Here is an 18,043-nt window from a genome sequence, read left to right as displayed (position 1 = left end):
TTGGCTCCCCCTATGAGATTCCCCTCTCTCCATGGAATTTGGTCACATATAAAGGGAGGTGTGCAGGAAACCCCAGAGCCTTTTGCTCCTCTTCTTTGCTGTACATTTAGTTCCCTACTTCAGATCCTCCTCATATTTTCCTGTCCCTTTTGACCAGATAGACCGTAGCTTAGATCTCCTGTTTCTTTATTAGACTTTTGCACTACTATGATCTCATAGGCCAGTGCCAGTGTGGAATGTTGGTGTTACTGTGTCTCGCCATTGTTGCCTGAATCAAAGCATAGCTCCAGTTGGATTTTGTAATTTTCCATATAGCTATTTTCCATATAGATAGTCAAATTTGTTTGTAAAGTTGTTTAAGATTTGTAACAGAAGTATTATAATAGAATTTATGCATTCATTCTTTGTACGTTTATTGTTAGATAATGTTTTCATCTGTGGTGAGTGCTACAATGGAGAGCTAAGATAAGTGGAAATTTTAAATAGATTTTACTGTTTATATAAATTGGCTCCTGTCTTTTGTAGCCTCCCCACGTTTCCCTCAATATCCTGTCCTATTGCTAGATAGCTAAGGAGGATCTGAAGAGGGGAATTTATGTACAGAAAAATGAGTGGTTTCGGTGATGGCTTTATAGATTCAAGGTCAGTGAGTTGCATTTAGTTTGCACTTTTTGTGCACAGAAAAATGTCTGTACAGTATCCTTTATACTAAATTTAGCCAGTATTTAAACCTGTTATGTTATGGAACTGTTGTGGTAGGACCTTTTCTTTCTAATTGTAGTGAGAGTCCACAAATTCCTATTCATAACATATGGGAAATACTTCACCTTTCCACCAGGAGGAAGCAAAGACACACCAAACAGGGCATTGAAATATCCCTCCCACTTTTCCAACCCTCTCAGTAGTTATTTGCCTTGTTCATGGAAGTAGGCAGTGAGAGGTGCTCTGCTGAAGTTATGATTTTAATGCTCTCAATGGATTGTTTCCTTCAAGAGAGGGCAGGGGAGATGTTGCAAGCCATGTAATGCTATTAGTAGAGTTTTGGGTGTAAGCTAGCTCTGGGGATCGCAGGAAAGTTCCTATGCCTCTCCCAGTATACCTATGCTACCCCCTTACAGGAAAATGGTGTTGGTTACACTAAATGTCCTTCTTGTACCAGGACTTTGGAGGATGAGCAGAAGATGGGTAAGTCCTGAACCTTTTGTTTCTTTTATCCCCTCTAATGGAACACTCACTTGAGGTCACCTGACCTACGGCGGCGAGAGTAGATATTTCTTTCATGTAATTAGCAAGAGTCCATGAGCTAGTGACGTATGGGATATACATTCCTACCAGGAGGGGCAAAGTTTCCCAAACCTCAAAATGCCTATAAATACACCCCTCACCACACCCACAATTCAGTTTTACAAACTTTGCCTCCGATGGAGGTGGTGAAGTAAGTTTGTGCTAGATTCTACGTTGATATGCGCTCCGCAGCAAGTTGGAGCCCGGTTTTCCTCTCAGCGTGCAGTGAATGTCAGAGGGATGTGAGGAGAGTATTGCCTATTTGAATGCAGTGATCTCCTTCTAAGGGGTCTATTTCATAGGTTCTCTGTTATCGGTCGTAGAGATTCATCTCTTACCTCCCTTTTCAGATCGACGATATACTCTTATATATACCATTACCTCTGCTGATTCTCGTTTCAGTACTGGTTTGGCTATCTGCTATATGTAGATGAGTGTCCTGGGGTAAGTAAGTCTTATTTTCTGTGACACTCCAAGCTATGGTTGGGCACTTTGTTTATAAAGTTCTAAATATATGTATTCAAACATTTATTTGCCTTGACTCAGAATGTTCAACTTTCCTTATTTTCAGACAGTCAGTTTCATATTTGGGATAATGCATTTTGATTTAACCATTTTTCTTGCCTTAAAAATTTGACTTTTTCCCTGTGGGCTGTTAGGCTCGCGGGGGCTGAAAATGCTTCATTTTATTGCGTCATTCTTGGCGCGGACTTTTTTGGCGCAAAAATTCTATTTCCGTTTCCGGCGTCATACGTGTCGCCGGAAGTTGCGTCATTTTTTTACGTTATTTTGCACCAAAAATGTCGGCGTTCCGGATGTGGCGTCATTTTTGGCGCCAAAAAGCATTTAGGCGCCAAATAATGTGGGCGTCTTATTTGGCGCGAAAAAATATGGGCGTCGCTTTTGTCTCCACATTATTTAAGTCTCATTTTTTATTGCTTCTGGTTGCTAGAAGCTTGTTCTTTGGCATTTTTTCCCATTCCTGAAACTGTCATTTAAGGAATTTGATCAATTTTGCTTTATATATATGTTGTTTTTTCTCTTACATATTGCAAGATGTCTCACGTTGCATCTGAGTCAGAAGATACTACAGGAAAATCGCTGTCAAGTGCTGAATCTACCAAAGCTAAGTGTATCTGCTGTAAACTTTTGGTAGCTATTCCTCCAGCTGTTGTTTGTATTGATTGTCATGACAAACTTGTTAAAGCAGATAATATTTCCTTTAGTAAAGTACCATTGCCTGTTGCAGTTCCTTCAACATCTAAGGTGCAGAATGTTCCTGATAATATAAGAGATTTTGTTTCTGAATCCATAAAGAAGGCTATGTCTGTTATTTCTCCTTCTAGTAAACGTAAAAAATCTTTTAAAACTTCTCTCCCTACAGATTAATTTTTAAATGAACATCATCATTCTGATTCTGATGATTCCTCTGGTTCAGAGGATTCTGTCTCAGAGGTTGATGCTGATAAATCTTCATATTTATTTAAAATGGAATTTATTCGTTCTTTACTTAAAGAAATACTAATTGCTTTTGAAATAGAGGATTCTGGTCCTCTTGATACTAATTCTAAACGTTTAGATAAGGTATTTAAAGCTCCTGTGGTTATTCCAGAAGTTTTTCCTGTTCCTAATGCTATTTCTGCAGTAATTTCCAAAGAATGGGATAATTTGGGTAATTCATTTACTCCTTCTAAACGTTTTAAGCAATTATATCCTGTGCCGTCTGACAGATTAGAATTTTGGGACAAGATCCCTAAAGTTGATGGGGCTATTTCTACCCTTGCTAAACGTACTACTATTCCTACGTCAGATGGTACTTCGTTTAAGGATCCTCTAGATAGGAAAATTGAATCCTTTCTAAGAAAAGCTTATCTGTGTTCAGGTAATCTTCTTAGACCTGCTATATATTTGGCTGATGTTGCTGCAGCTTCAACTTTTTGGTTGGAAACTTTAGCGCAACAAGTAACACATCGTGATTCTCATGATATTATTATTCTTCTTCAGCATGCTAATAATTTTATCTGTGATGCCATTTTTGATATTATCAGAGTTGATGTCAGGTTTATGTCTCTAGCTATTTTAGCTAGAAGAGCTTTATGGCTTAAAACTTGGAATGCTGATATGGCTTCTAAATCAACTTTACTTTCCATTTCTTTCCAGGGTAACAAATTATTTGGTTCTCAGTTGGATTCCATTATTTCAACTGTTACTGGTGGGAAAGGAACTTTTTTACCACAGGATAAAAAATCTAAAGGTAAAAACAGGGCTAATAATCGTTTTCGTTCCTTTCGTTTCAACAAAGAACAAAAGCCTGATCCTTCATCCTCAGGAGCAGTTTCAGTTTGGAAACCATCTCCAGTCTGGAATAAATCCAAGCCAGCTAGAAAGGCAAAGCCTGCTTCTAAGTCCACATGAAGGTGCGGCCCTCATTCCAGCTCAGCTGGTAGGGGGCAGGTTACGTTTTTTCAAGGAAATTTGGATCAATTCTGTTCACAATCTTTGGATTCAGAGCATTGTTTCAGAAGGGTACAGAATTGGTTTCAAGTTGAGACCTCCTGCAAAGAGATTTTTTCTTTCCCGTGTCCCAGTAAATCCAGTAAAAGCTCAAGCATTTCTGAAATGTGTTTCAGATCTAGAGTTGACTGGAGTAATTATGCCAGTTCCAGTTACGGAACAGGGGATGGGGTTTTATTCAAATCTCTTCATTGTACCAAAGAAGGAGAATTCTTTCAGACCAGTTCTGGATCTAAAAATATTGAATCGTTATGTAAGGATACCAACGTTCAAGATGGTAACTGTAAGGACTATCTTACCTTTTGTTCAGCAAGGGAATTATATGTCCACAATAGATTTACAGGATGCATATCTGCATATTCCGATTCATCCAGATCATTATCAGTTCCTGAGATTCTCGTTTCTGGACAAGCATTACCAGTTTGTGGCTCTGCCGTTTGGCCTAGCTACAGCTCCAAGAATTTTTACAAAGGTTCTCGGTGCCCTTCTGTCTGTAATCAGAGAACAGGGTATTGTGGTATTTCCTTATTTGGACGATATCTTGGTACTTGCTCAGTCTTTACATTTAGCAGAAACTCATACGAATCGACTTGTGTTGTTTCTTCAAGATCATGGTTGGAGGATCAATTTACCAAAAAGTTCTTTGATTCCTCAGACAAGGGTAACCTTTCTGGGTTTCCAGATGGATTCAGTGTCCATGACTCTGTCTTTAACAGACAAGAGACGTCTAAAATTGATTGCAGCTTGTCGAAACCTTCAGTCACAATCATTCCCTTCGGTAGCCTTATGCATGGAAATTCTAGGTCTTATGACTGCTGCATCGGACGCGATCCCCTTTGCTCGTTTTCACATGCGACCTCTTCAGCTCTGTATGCTGAAGCAGTGGTGCAAGGATTACACGAAGATATCTCAATTAATATCTTTAAAACCGATTGTTCGACACTCTCTAACATGGTGGACAGATCACCATCGTTTAATTCAGGGGGCTTCTTTTGTGCTTCCGACCTGGACTGTAATTTCAACAGATGCAAGTCTCACAGGTTGGGGAGCTGTGTGGGGATCTCTGACGGCACAAGGAGTTTGGGAATCTCAGGAGGTGAGATTACCGATCAATATTTTGGAACTCCGTGCAATTTTCAGAGCTCTTCAGTTTTGGCCTCTTCTGAAGAGAGAATCGTTCATTTGTTTTCAGACAGACAATGTCACAACTGTGGCATACATCAATCATCAAGGAGGGACTCACAGTCCTCTGGCTATGAAAGAAGTATCTCGAATTTTGGTTTGGGCGGAATCCAGCTCCTGTCTAATCTCTGCGGTTCATATCCCAGGTGTAGACAATTGGGAAGCGGATTATCTCAGTCGCCAAACGTTGCATCCGGGCGAATGGTCTCTTCACCCAGAGGTATTTCTTCAGATTGTTCAAATGTGGGAACTTCCAGAAATAGATCTGATGGCGTCCCATCTAAACAAGAAACTTCCCAGGTATCTGTCCAGATCCCGGGATCCTCAGGCGGAGGCAGTGGATGCATTATCACTTCCTTGGAAGTATCATCCTGCCTATATCTTTCCGCCTCTAGTTCTTCTTCCAAGAGTAATCTCCAAGATTCTGAAGGAATGCTCGTTTGTTCTGCTGGTAGCTCTAGCATGGCCTCACAGGTTTTGGTATGCGGATCTTGTCCGGATGGCCTCTTGCCAACCGTGGACTCTTCCGTTAAGACCAGACCTTCTGTCACAAGGTCCTTTTTTCCATCAGGATCTGAAATCCTTAAATTTAAAGGTATGGAGATTGAACGCTTGATTCTTGGTCAAAGAGGTTTCTCTGACTCTGTGATTAATACTATGTTACAGGCTCGTAAATCTGTATCTCGAGAGATATATTATAGAGTCTGGAAGACTTATATTTCTTGGTGTCTTTCTCATCATTTTTCCTGGCATTCTTTTAGAATACCGAGAATTTTACAGTTTCTTCAGGATGGTTTAGATAAGGGTTTGTCCGCAAGTTCTTTGAAAGGACAAATCTCTGCTCTTTCTGTTCTTTTTCACAGAAAGATTGCTATTCTTCCTGATATTCATTGTTTTGTACAAGCTTTGGTTCGTATAAAACCTGTCATTAAGTCAATTTCTCCTCCTTGGAGTTTGAATTTGGTTCTGGGAGCTCTTCAAGCTCCTCCGTTTGAACCTATGCATTCATTGGACATTAAATTACTTTCTTGGAAAGTTTTGTTCCTTTTGGCCATCTCTTCTGCCAGAAGAGTTTCTGAATTATCTGCTCTTTCTTGTGAGTCTCCTTTTCTGATTTTTCATCAGGATAAGGCGGTGTTGCGAACTTCTTTTGAATTTTTACCTAAAGTTGTGAATTCCAACAACATTAGTAGAGAAATTGTGGTTCCTTCATTATGTCCTAATCCTAAGAATTCTAAGGAGAAATCGTTGCATTCTTTGGATGTTGTTAGAGCTTTGAAATATTATGTTGAAGCTACGAAATCTTTCCGTAAGACTTCTAGTCTATTTGTTATCTTTTCCGGTTCTAGAAAAGGCCAGAAAGCTTCTGCCATTTCTTTGGCATCTTGGTTGAAATCTTTAATTCATCTTGCCTATGTTGAGTCGGGTAAAACTCCGCCTCAGAGAATTACAGCTCATTCTACTAGGTCAGTTTCTACTTCCTGGGCGTTTAGGAATGAAGCTTCGGTTGACCAGATCTGCAAAGCAGCAACTTGGTCCTCTTTGCATACTTTTACTAAATTCTATCATTTTGATGTATTTTCTTCTTCTGAAGCAGTTTTTGGTAGAAAAGTACTTCAGGCAGCGGTTTCAGTTTGAATCTTCTGCTTATGTTTTTCGTTAAACTTTATTTTGGGTGTGGATTATTTTCAGCAGGAATTGGCTGTCTTTATTTTATCCCTCCCTCTCTAGTGACTCTTGTGTGGAAAGATCCACATCTTGGGTAGTCATTATCCCATACGTCACTAGCTCATGGACTCTTGCTAATTACATGAAAGAAAACATAATTTATGTAAGAACTTACCTGATAAATTCATTTCTTTCATATTAGCAAGAGTCCATGAGGCCCGCCCTTTTTTTGTGGTGGTTATGATTTTGTATAAAGCACAATTATTCCAATTCCTTATTTTATATGCTTTCGCACTTTTTTATCACCCCACTTCTTGGCTATTCGTTAAACTGAATTGTGGGTGTGGTGAGGGGTGTATTTATAGGCATTTTGAGGTTTGGGAAACTTTGCCCCTCCTGGTAGGAATGTATATCCCATACGTCACTAGCTGATTGACAGTTGCTAATATGAAAGAAATGAATTTATCAGGTAAGTTCTTACATAAATTATGTTTTTCCCCGCTCTCAATGTCATTGTGCTTGCGCGATCTGCGTAACTTCAATCTCTGCAGTGTGGAGCAGCCTGCTCCAGAGGTGGTGAGATGCCTCAAACAGAGCTTTCCCTTTGCTAGTTAGTGATAATTTTAGACTAGGGGTTAATCTGTGGAGCTCCACAGGGAAAACAAAAAAAATGGCATTTGGCCTTATTTGGATACCACTTTATTTGCTTCTAGTTTGTACATAAGTGTAAACGTTCTGAGTAAGGCATGGAGGATTCAGATCTTAGCCAGGAGGGGAATCTCACTGCTACATTATTTGACTCTAATAAATGCATGCTCTGTAAGCTACATAGTGTCATTCACTCAACTATGCAGTGCGTGCCTTGCATCTGTTCTTCAGTCTCTCACTCTGGTGACCCTGGGATCCAGATTTCTGCAGTGTCCTCCCCCTTCTCATTCTGTCCCTGGTCCATCAGCAGACTTGCTGACCACAGTATGCCCTGACATGCTAATTTTACAACCGAAACAGGTGGTATCTATCTCTAAGCATGCAAACCCGCTTCTGAGGCCCAAACTGGGTTTGGGCCCTTTCTCTTACTTGGTGTATTCAGTCCACGGATTCATCCTTACTTGTGGGAAATTCTCAATCCCTACAGGAAGTGGCAAAGAGAACACACAGCAAAGCTGTCCATATAGCTCCCCTCAGGCTCCGCCCCCCCAGTCATTCTCTTTGCCGCTCTAACAAGTAGCATCTCCACAGGGGTGGTAAAGAGTATGTGGTGTTAGATTTGTAGTTTTATTTCTTCAATCAAGAGTTTGTTATTTTAAAATAGTGCCGGCTTGTACTATTTACTCTGAGGCAGAAAATGATGAAGATTTCTGCTGAGAGGAAAAAGATTTTAGCATGTTGTAACTAAAATCCATGGCTGTTCCCACACAGGACTGTTGAGTACCGGAGAACTTCAGTTGGGGGGAGCAGTTTGCAGGCTTATACTGCTTAAGGTATGCTCAGTCATTTTTTTCTAACAAGACTTGGTAGTGCTAGAAGACTGACAGAAATCCCATGAGGGAAGGTAAGCCATTTTCTGAGACCTAGTATAGAATGATGGCTTCAGTTAAGGGCTTAAATACTGGTAGACACTGTGATGGGCTAAATCGATTACTTTATTAGGGTAATCTGGTATTTATCAAGCGTTTTAATCGTTGGTAACACTTTTGTTTTTTTTTTATTACGCCTGGCATATGAAAGACATCTAATTTGACTCAGGAAGGCCCCATAACTCTGGAATGAAGAGGGAGGGGGCCTCATTTTCGCGCCTCAGTTGCGCAGTTGATTTGCAAGATAGCTTCATGCAGCTTCACGTGTAGAGCCTTAAGAGTACAGGAGGACTTCAGGGAGGCTTATTTTCTTCTACAAATAACCCTAAAGGAAGGTAAAGCCACAGCAATGACTGTGGCATCATACTGTAGTGGGTTAAACCGGTTATTTACTTCGGTTTGGGCAATAAGGGGTTAATTGATTTGAAAATTTGTGTGCAATCATTTCAAAGCATTAGGATCATGTGGTGAAAATTTCATTAAGATCGGATGTTTTTTGATGATTTGGTAAAAAAGTGTGTGCTGTTTATTATTTAAAGAGACAGTAACGTTTTTTCAAAAAGTGATTTTTTCAATATTTTAGTGTTGTCTGAGTCTGTCAAACATGTCTGAGCCTTCAGATAGACCTTGTTCTTTATGTTCAAAAGCCATGGCAGTACCCCCATTGCATTTATGTTTAAAGTGTGCCAAAACATCTAAGCATTTTAAAGATCATCCAGTGACAATTAAAAATGCAGCCCAAGATGATTCCTTAACGGAGGGTAATGAGGATAGTCCTCCTTCCTCCCCCCATGTGTCTACACCAGTTACGCCCGCGCAAGCGATGCCTAGTACCTCTAGCGCATTGGCCCCTATTACTTTACAACAATTAGCAGCATTTTTATCCAAACTGCCAGTTTTTCCAAAAAAGCGCGATAGCTCAATTTTAAATACAGAGGATGAGCAATCTGAAGCTTTGGATAATTTATCTGTAGTACCCTAAGAAAACTCAGAAGTAGCAGTGAGGGACGGTCTGTCTGAGGGAGAAATTTCTGACACAGGAAAAGTTTCTCAGCAGGCAGAGTCAGATTCCTTAGTGTTTAAATTTAAACTGGAACACCTCCGCGTCCTGCTTAAGGAGGTTTTAGCTACGCTGGATGATTGTGACCCGAAATTGTGTAAAATGGACAGGTTTTTAGAGGTCCCTGTATACACTGAGGCATTTCCGATCCCAAAGAGGGTGGCGGATATTGTGACTAAGGAGTGGGAGAGACCAGGTGTACCCTTTGTTCCCCCACCTATCCTTAAGAAAATGTTCCCCATAAACGACCCCAGGCGGGACGCATGGCAGACGGTCCCTAAGGTAGAGGGGGCTGTTTCAACACTTGCTAAGCGTACAACTATACCAATAGAGGACAGTTGTGCTTTCAAAGATCCTATGGATAAAAAATTGGAAGGATTGCTGAAGAAAATTTTTGTGCAGCAAGGTTTTCTTCAACCAATTGCCTGCATTCTTCCGGTAACTACTGCAGCTGCTTTTTGGTTCGAAGCCCTGGAGGAGTCGCTCCAGAGGGAGACTTCATACGATGAGGTCATGGATAGAATTCATGCTCTAAAGCTGGCTAATTCTTTTATCACTGATGCCGCTTTCCAATTAGCTAAGCTAGCGGCGAAAAACTCAGGTTTTGCCATCATGGCGCAAAGAGCGCTTTGGCTCAAATCATGGTCGGCCGATGTGTCGTCCAAAACGAAACTGTTAAATATTCCCTTCAAGGGGAAAACCCTGTTTGGCCCAGAGCTGAAAGAAATTATTTCAGATATCACTGGGGGCAAGGGCCATGCCCTTCCACAAGATAGGCCGTTTAAGGCTAAAAACAAGGCTAATTTTCGTTCCTTTCGCAACTTCCGGAGCGGACCTGCCACAACTTCTGCTGCCGCAAAGCAAGATAACGCTTCCCAGCCCAAAGCAACCTGGAAACCCTTGCAGGGCTGAAATAAGGGTAAACAGGCCAAGAAGCCTGCTCCTGCTATTAAGACAGCATGAAGGGGTAGCCCCCGATCCGGGATCGGATCTAGTAGGGGGCAGACTTTCTCTCTTCGCTCAGGCTTGGGCAAGAGATGTTCCAGATCCCTGGGCATTAGAAATAGTTGCTCAGGGATACCTTCTAGAATTCAAGGATTCTCCCCCAAGGGGAAGGTTCCACATTTCTCATTTGTCTTCAGACCAAATAAAGAAACAGGCGTTCTTACGCTGTTTAGAAGATCTTCTAAAGATGGGAGTGATACACCCAGTTCCTATTGCAGAACAAGGACTGGGCTTTTACTCAAACCTGTTCGTAGTTCCCAAAAAGGAGGGAACTTTCAGGCCAATCCTGGACCTAAAAATTCTAAACAAATTCCTAAGAGTTCCGTCCTTCAAGATGGAAACCATTCGGACAATCTTGCCGATGATTCAGGAGGGTCAATATATGACTACCGTGGATCTAAAGGATGCGTATCTACATATTCCTATCCACAAAGATCACCATCAGTTCCTAAGGTTCGCCTTTCTGGACAAACATTACCAGTTCGTGGCCCTTCCTTTCGGGTTGGCCATGGGTCCCTTCCAGCGGTACTAAGACCGCGGGGCATTGCAGTAACACCTTACCTAGACGACATATTAATACAGGCGTCGTCCTTTCACAGAGCCAAGGCTCATACGGACATCGTTCTGGCCTTTCTAAGGTCTCACGGGTGGAAGGTGAACGTAGAAAAGAGTTCTCTGTCCCCGCTCACAAGGGTTCCCTTTCTTAATAGACTCGGTAGAAATGAAAATCTTTCTGACAGAGGTCAGGAAGTCAAAACTGTTGAATACTTGCCGAGTTCTTCATTCCATTCCTCGGCCTTCCGTGGCTCAGTGCATGGAAGTAATTGGGTTAATGGTTGCGGCAATGGACGTAGTCCCTTTTGCCCGAATCCATCTCTGACCACTGCAGCTGTGCATGCTCAAACAGTGGAATGGAGATTACGCAGATTTGTCTCCTCAAATTCAAATGGACCAGAAAACCAGAGACTCTCTTCTCTGGTAGTTGTCTCAAGATGACCTGTCTAAGGGAATGAGTTTCCGCAGACCGGAGTGGATCATTGTCACGACCGATGCCAGTCTGTTATGCTGGGGTGCGGTCTGGAACTCCCTGAAGGCTCAGGGGCTATGGTCTCGGGAAGAATCTCTTCTCCCGATAAACATTTTGGAGCTGAGAGCGATATTCAATACGCTCCAGGAGTGGCCTCAACTAGCAAAGGCCAAATTCATCAGATTTCAGTCGGACAACATCACGACTGTAGTGTACATCAATCATCAAGGAGGAACAAAAAGTTCCCTAGTGATGAAGGAAGTATCCAAGATTATCAAATGGGCGGAGGACCACTCCTGCCATCTATCTGCAATTCACATCCCAGGGGTAGACAACTGGGAGGCGGATTTTCCATCCGGGGGAGTGGGAACTCCACCCAGAGGTTTTTGCTCAGCTGACCCAGCTATGGGGCATTCCAGAATTGGCTCTGATGGCGTCCCGTCAGAACACCAAACTTCCCCTTTACGGATCCAGATCCAGGGATCCCAAGGCGGCGTTGATAGACGCATTAACAGCGCCTTGGTCATTCAGTCTAGCTTATGTCTTGTCTTTCCACCGTTTCCTCTTCTCCCTCGGCTAGTAGCCAGAATCAAACAGGAGAAGGCTTCGGTAATTCTGATAGCGCCTGCGTGGCCACGCAGGACTTGGTATGCAGACCTAGTGGACATGTCATCGGTCCCACCATGGAAACTGCCATCGAGGCAGGATCTTCTAATTCAAGATCCTTTCAAGCATCCAAATCTAGTTTCTCTGCAACTGACTGCTTGGAGATTGAACGCTTTAATTCTAGATAAGCGTGGTTTCTCTGATTCAGTTATAGACACTCTGATACAGGCCAGGAAGCCTGTCACCAGGAAAATTTACCATAAGATATGGCGGAAATATCTTTGTTGGTGTGAATCCAGGGGTTACTCGTGGAGTAAGGTTAGGATTCCAAGGATATTGTCTTTTCTCCAAGAAGGATTGGAGAAAGGTCTGTCAGCTAGTTCCTTAAAGGGACATATCTGCTCTGTCTATCCTGTTACATAAGCGTCTGGCAGCTGTACCAGACGTCCAGCAGTTTGCACAGGCCTTAGTTAGAATCAAGCCTGTTTACAAGCCTGTGGCTCCTCCATGGAGTCTAAATTTAGTTCTATCAGTTCTTCAAGGGGTTCTGTTTGAACCTTTGCATTCCATAGATATCAAGTTATTATCTTGGAAAGTTTTGTTTTTAGTAGCAATTTCTTCTGCCCGAAGAGTTTCTGAATTGTCTGCTTTGCAGTGTAATTCACCCTATCTGGTGTTCCATGCAGATAAGGTTGTTTTGCGTACCAAACCTGGTTTACTTCCAAAAGTGGTTTCTAATAAGAATATTAACCAGGAAATCATTGTTCCTTCTCTGTGTCCTAATCCAGTTTCTAGGAAGGAACGACTTTTACACAATCTTGACGTGGTTCGTGCCTTAAAATTCTATTTAAAGGCAACTAAGGCTTTCAGACAAACATCATCCTTGTTTGTTGTCTATTCTGGTAAGAGGAGAGGTCAGAAAGCGGCTGCTACCTCTCTTTCCTTCTGGCTGAAAAGCATCATCCGATTGGCTTATGAGACTGCTGGACAACAGCCTCCTGAACGAATTACAGCTCATTCCACCAGAGCTGTGGCTTCCACATGGGCTTTCAAGAACGAGGCTTCTGTTGAACAGATTTGTAAGGCAGCGACTTGGTCTTCGCTGCATACATTTGCCAAATTTTACAAATTCGATACTTTTGCTTCTTCGGAGGCTATTTTTGGGAGAAAGGTTTTGCAAGCAGTGGTGCCTTCCGTTTAGGTTACCTGACTTGTTCCCTCCCTTCAGCCGTGTCCTATTGCTTTGGTATTGGTATCCCACAAGTAAGGATGAATCCGTGGACTGAATACACCAAGTAAGAGAAAACAGAATTTATGCTTACCTGATAAATTACTTTCTCTTACAGGTGTATTCAGTCCACGGCCCGCCCTGATATTTAAGTCAGGTTCAAATTTAATTTACAATAACTACAGTCACCACTGCACCCTATGGTTCTCCCTTTTCTCCTAACCGTCGGTCGAATGACTGGGGGGGCGGAGCCTGAGGGGAGCTATATGGACAGCTTTGCTGTGTGTTCTCTTTGCCACTTCCTGTAGGGATTGATAATATCCCACAAGTAAGGATGAATCCGTGGACTGAATACACCTGTAAGAGAGAGTAATTTATCAGGTAAGCATAAATTCTGTTTTCCTCAAGATTTTGCGGCACAATTGCAATCTGCTGTATCTACTGCCCTGACTATGCCAGTTGCAGGTTTACAGAAGAGAAAAGTTAAATATTGCTCCTCTGAATCCAGAACCAGTAGTTCTGTTGGAGCCGCAACGGTTAGCCATATGCAAATTTCCGATGTGGACGATTCCTTGTCTAGCTCTGAAGGTGAGCTTTCATCCTATGACTCTAGAGAATCTAAAAGGGGCACTGAGGATATAACTTTTAGGTTTAAAATTGAAAACCTAAGATATTTACTTAAAGGGACATTGAACCCAAATTTTTTCTTTCGTGATTCAGATAGAGCATGACATTTTAAGCATCTTTCTAATTTTACTCCTATCATCAAATTTTCTTCATTCTCTTGGTATCTTTATTTGAAATGCAAGAATTTAAGTTTAGATGCTGGCCCATTTTTGGTGAACAACCTGGGTTGTCCTTGCTGAATTCATCCACCAATAAAAAAAAGTGCTGTCCAGAGTCATGAACCAAAAAAGCTTAGATAGCAAGAGAACGAAAAAAAATTGTTAGTAGGAGTAAATTAGAACGTTGCTTAAAATGGCATGCTCTATATGAATCCTGAAAGAAAAAATTTGGGTTCAGTGTCCCTTTTAAAGAGTTTTTAAACACTCTAGGTGTACCTGAATCTAAACCCGCAGAGGAGAAACGGGTTCATAAGTTTGATATTGTCTTTAAACCTAGGTTAAAAACCCCTTAGGTGTTCCTTGTTCCTTCTTTGGTGGCGGACATTATAACCAAGAAGTGGGAAAAGTCTGGAGTTCCTATTTCCCCTTCTCCAAATTTTTAGAAAATGTTCCATATCCAGATGATCATTTAGAATTGTGGAGCACCGTCCCTTTGGTAGACGGCACCATTTACACCTTGGCCAAACGCACCACCAAAGGACAGGAAATTAGGACACATTTTTTTTTTCTTCTACAGGGATGCTCACCTCTTCAACCAGCTGTAGGTATTGCTGCTGTGGCTGCTACGTTCTGGTGCGACTCCTTGTCTGAATTGATCATGGTAGAATCTCCATTGGAGGACATTTAGGACCACATTCAGACTCTAAAAGATGACTAATTCTTTAATTTGCAATGCCATTAACCAAATTATTTGCCTCAATGCCAAGATCTCTGGATTCACAGTTTTGGCCAGGAGAGCTCTCTGGCTGAAATCGTGGTCGGTGCATATAGTCTCCATATCTTATTTGCTAACCTTGTCCTTTAAGGGTAATTCCCTGTTTTGGCCAGGCTTAGACTCTCTCATTACTACTGTCACTAGTGGAAAGGGCGCTTTCCTGCCTCAGGATAAGAAATCCAGACCGAATGGACGTTCCATGGGTTGCTTTTGCTCCTTTTGTCTGAATAATACACACAGGAAGCCTTTCACAAACAATTCTAAGATGACCAGGAGAACCTGGAAACCAAACCCAGCATGGAACAAGAAAAAACAACAAAAGAAGTCAACCTCTGACACTTAAGTCTTCATGAAGGGACAGCCCCTGACCTGGGATCAGGTCAAGTAGGGGGCAGATTATCTCTGTTTCAGGGGTTTGGGCTCAGTCCATTCAGGACATTGGGTTCTGGACATAATATCTCATGTGTAGAGAATAGGTTTCCAAACTCGACCCCAAGGATCAGGCTTCTTCTATCTCGGATATCGGGAAAGCCCGAAAAGAGAATTGCTTTCCTATGCGGTATAGGCGATCTGGTATCTATGGGAGTTATTGTTCCGGTAGAGCAGAGAAAATGGTTTTATTCAAACCCCTTCACCTGCAATGTCTGAATAGCATAGTGCTATTGACTTGCCTAAAACTATAATTTAGTTTTGTAGCTTGGTTATAATACAACAATGAAATGAAGTTCAGAGTTGAAGTAAAACTTAGCAGTTGCTGTAGCTTTAAATTTTGTAACAAACTTGCTGCAAACTTAACCCTTTGAGTGCTAAGCACGTTCCCACCTGGTTGCTAATCACATTTGAGGGTTTAATTTTAAATTTAAAAAAAAATATATATATATTCTTTTCAGATCCCCATGGCAATTACCTTTCCAACAGTGGGTCTTGGGGGTCTGTAGCTGCTTAGATGCCTGAGATACAGGCTTCTAAGCAGCATGCCCCCTTTCCCTATATTGTCCATTGTCTTTTTTTAATAAAGTTGCGCGGTGACGTCATCACGTAAAACGTGAAGCCCCGGCGATGCCTGTCATTATACAGGCCCGATCGCCGGGGTAGGAACGGGTGGGAGCCCCCAGATCTCCCTCAAGGTGGGAGAGTGCTAGCGACGGCTCTGAGCCATCGTTTTCACCTGAGTGAGAAACTCTGTGACGGCTCAGAGCCGTCGTTAGCACTCAAGGGTTTAAAGCAATGGAATAAGACTACTAATATAATTTCTTATAGGAAAAAAAGTTGGCATCAATATGTATCTCCAAGAAATATATATTAGATATGATATAAAGTAAGATATAATCAGCTGATAAAGTGTAAAAAATAAATGGTTGCAACATTTTAAGAATAGTATGCAATTGAGCAATAAAAAAGTTTAATGAGAATTCAGAAGGAAAATAATATTTATCTATATAGTAGCAACTTGATCTCAGGCAAATTTATTAACCTGAGCTTACCGGTACCGGATAAGCAGCCGTTGCTTAGAGGTCAGCAGAAGTGTTCCTCCGGTGTCAGCTGTGAATCTTGGCGTCCTGCTAGGTGAATACTTTGTTCAGGTATCAGCTTAAAACAGTCCCTTGTTGGAAGGAGGAGCGTATGAACACTAACACAGGTTGTTGGTAGCTGAAGGTAATTAGCTGGCAAAAGTAAATACTAGAAAGTCTTAGGAGTAATTAGTTGAATTCAGGAACAAGTAAACAAAGGATACTGACAATGTCAGAAAATAAACTCTAAGGTTTAATAAGCCTTGAAATATATCAGAGCTTGGCTTAAATTTACTTATGGACAGAGGGAATAAATCCCTAGGCAAATGAGCAAATAATCAAGCAATGAATGTAGTGAAGTGCTGGTTTAAATAGGCAGGATAGGAGGAGTTTGACTGAAGGAAGAAAAATGGTATTTCACTTAAAGCAACAGTAAAGAATCATGACAGAATCCTCTCCTGAAAGAATACTCTCCGTGTATTCAACTCCTCGGTTTAAGAGGGTAACGTCTATGGAAGGCCTGGATGAGCTGAGGTGCATGAAGATCTCTAGAGGGGACCCAGGAATCCTCCTCATGTCCATACCCCTTCTAGCGTATTAAGTATTGGAGTCTACAGAATTTTTTTATTTATTTTTTTGAGATAATTAGAATGACAACAATAGTACATAGACAAAAATATAATGAACATAGTATATGGCTATATATATGATGTTACAGTTCATAAGGTTACATAGTGCCATATAGTGGGCTAAATCACCAGAATTGTCCATTCCATCAGAAATCACAAATAAAGGAGAAAGTATAATCCTGAGGTCGAAACTATAAATTTTAACAAGCTTTCTCGTAATGCTCAACAAATTTTCAAATTTAATCGAGTATTAATACAAGCAAATGTAAAGGTATACACATTTAACTGAGACAAAAGGTTACCGGTCTCGGCAATTAGTACGAGTGGAAAGTAAGAAGGATTGGAAGAAACAGGAGAGAAAGAGGAGAACACCAGCCACAGGAGGGTGGAGGGGGGGGGGGAAACAAAAAAAAACAAACACAGACGCCGCTCCAATGCTATAAAGCAGTACAAGATGTTATATATAATTATGGTCCTTAGACTATATCTGTTTGCTCCATAATGCTAGCATCATCTCATGTATCTCTAACTTATGTGTTTTTAGGTAGTGATACCTCTCAAGAGAGAGGAGATCAGCGACTACTGCTCTCCAGTCATCAGTAGTAGGGATTCTTTGGGTTTTCCAGAATTTCGGGATAATTTTTTTGGCCGCTGTAAGCATAATTAGTAGCAGTGGTTGTTTGCCCACTTCTGGCATTTTGGGGAGTGAGATAAGTAGTAGGGTATTTGGGTTATGATTTATCTGCGTTCCTAATATTTCTGACAGTATGTCATGCGAATAATCTTTCAGTCGAGGGCATGCCCACCAAATGTGGAGTAGAGATCCCTCCTCTCCGCATCCCCTCCAACAGGTGTTATTGAGCGTGGGGTATATTGTGTGCAAGCGAGATGGGGTTAGGTACCATCTACATAAAAGCTTAATGTGTATTTCCTGTGTCACCGCAGAGACTGAAGATTTTTTAGTTAGTCTGAAAGCTTGAAGCCAAGCCTCGTCTTCTAAGTTACTATTTAGTTCTTTCTTCCACGAGTACGTGTAAGACAGAAGATTTAGTGAGTCAGAGTTATTAAGTATTTTATAGAGTTTCGATATCAAATGAGTCGGGGTCGCTTGCATAGTGCATAGGTCCTCAAAAGGCGTTATCTTTCTGCCAAGGTCTTTCCTATATTTATGGTGAGAGATGAAGTGGATCAG

General features: G+C 41.5%; 1 protein-coding gene across 6 annotated transcripts in view; it reads left to right on the top strand.

Moving 5' to 3' along the window:
* Positions 1 to 18,043, top strand: part of ZFP91 (ZFP91 zinc finger protein, atypical E3 ubiquitin ligase) — a 278,255-nt gene that overhangs the window by 133,377 nt on the left and 126,835 nt on the right. The gene's annotated exons all lie outside the window — the stretch shown is intronic.

This window comes from Bombina bombina, chromosome 9 (assembly GCF_027579735.1).
Source record: "Bombina bombina isolate aBomBom1 chromosome 9, aBomBom1.pri, whole genome shotgun sequence".
Lineage (NCBI taxonomy): Eukaryota > Metazoa > Chordata > Amphibia > Anura > Bombinatoridae > Bombina > Bombina bombina.
Note: the sequence above shows the minus strand (reverse complement) of the source record. Positions and strands in the feature narration are given on the sequence as shown.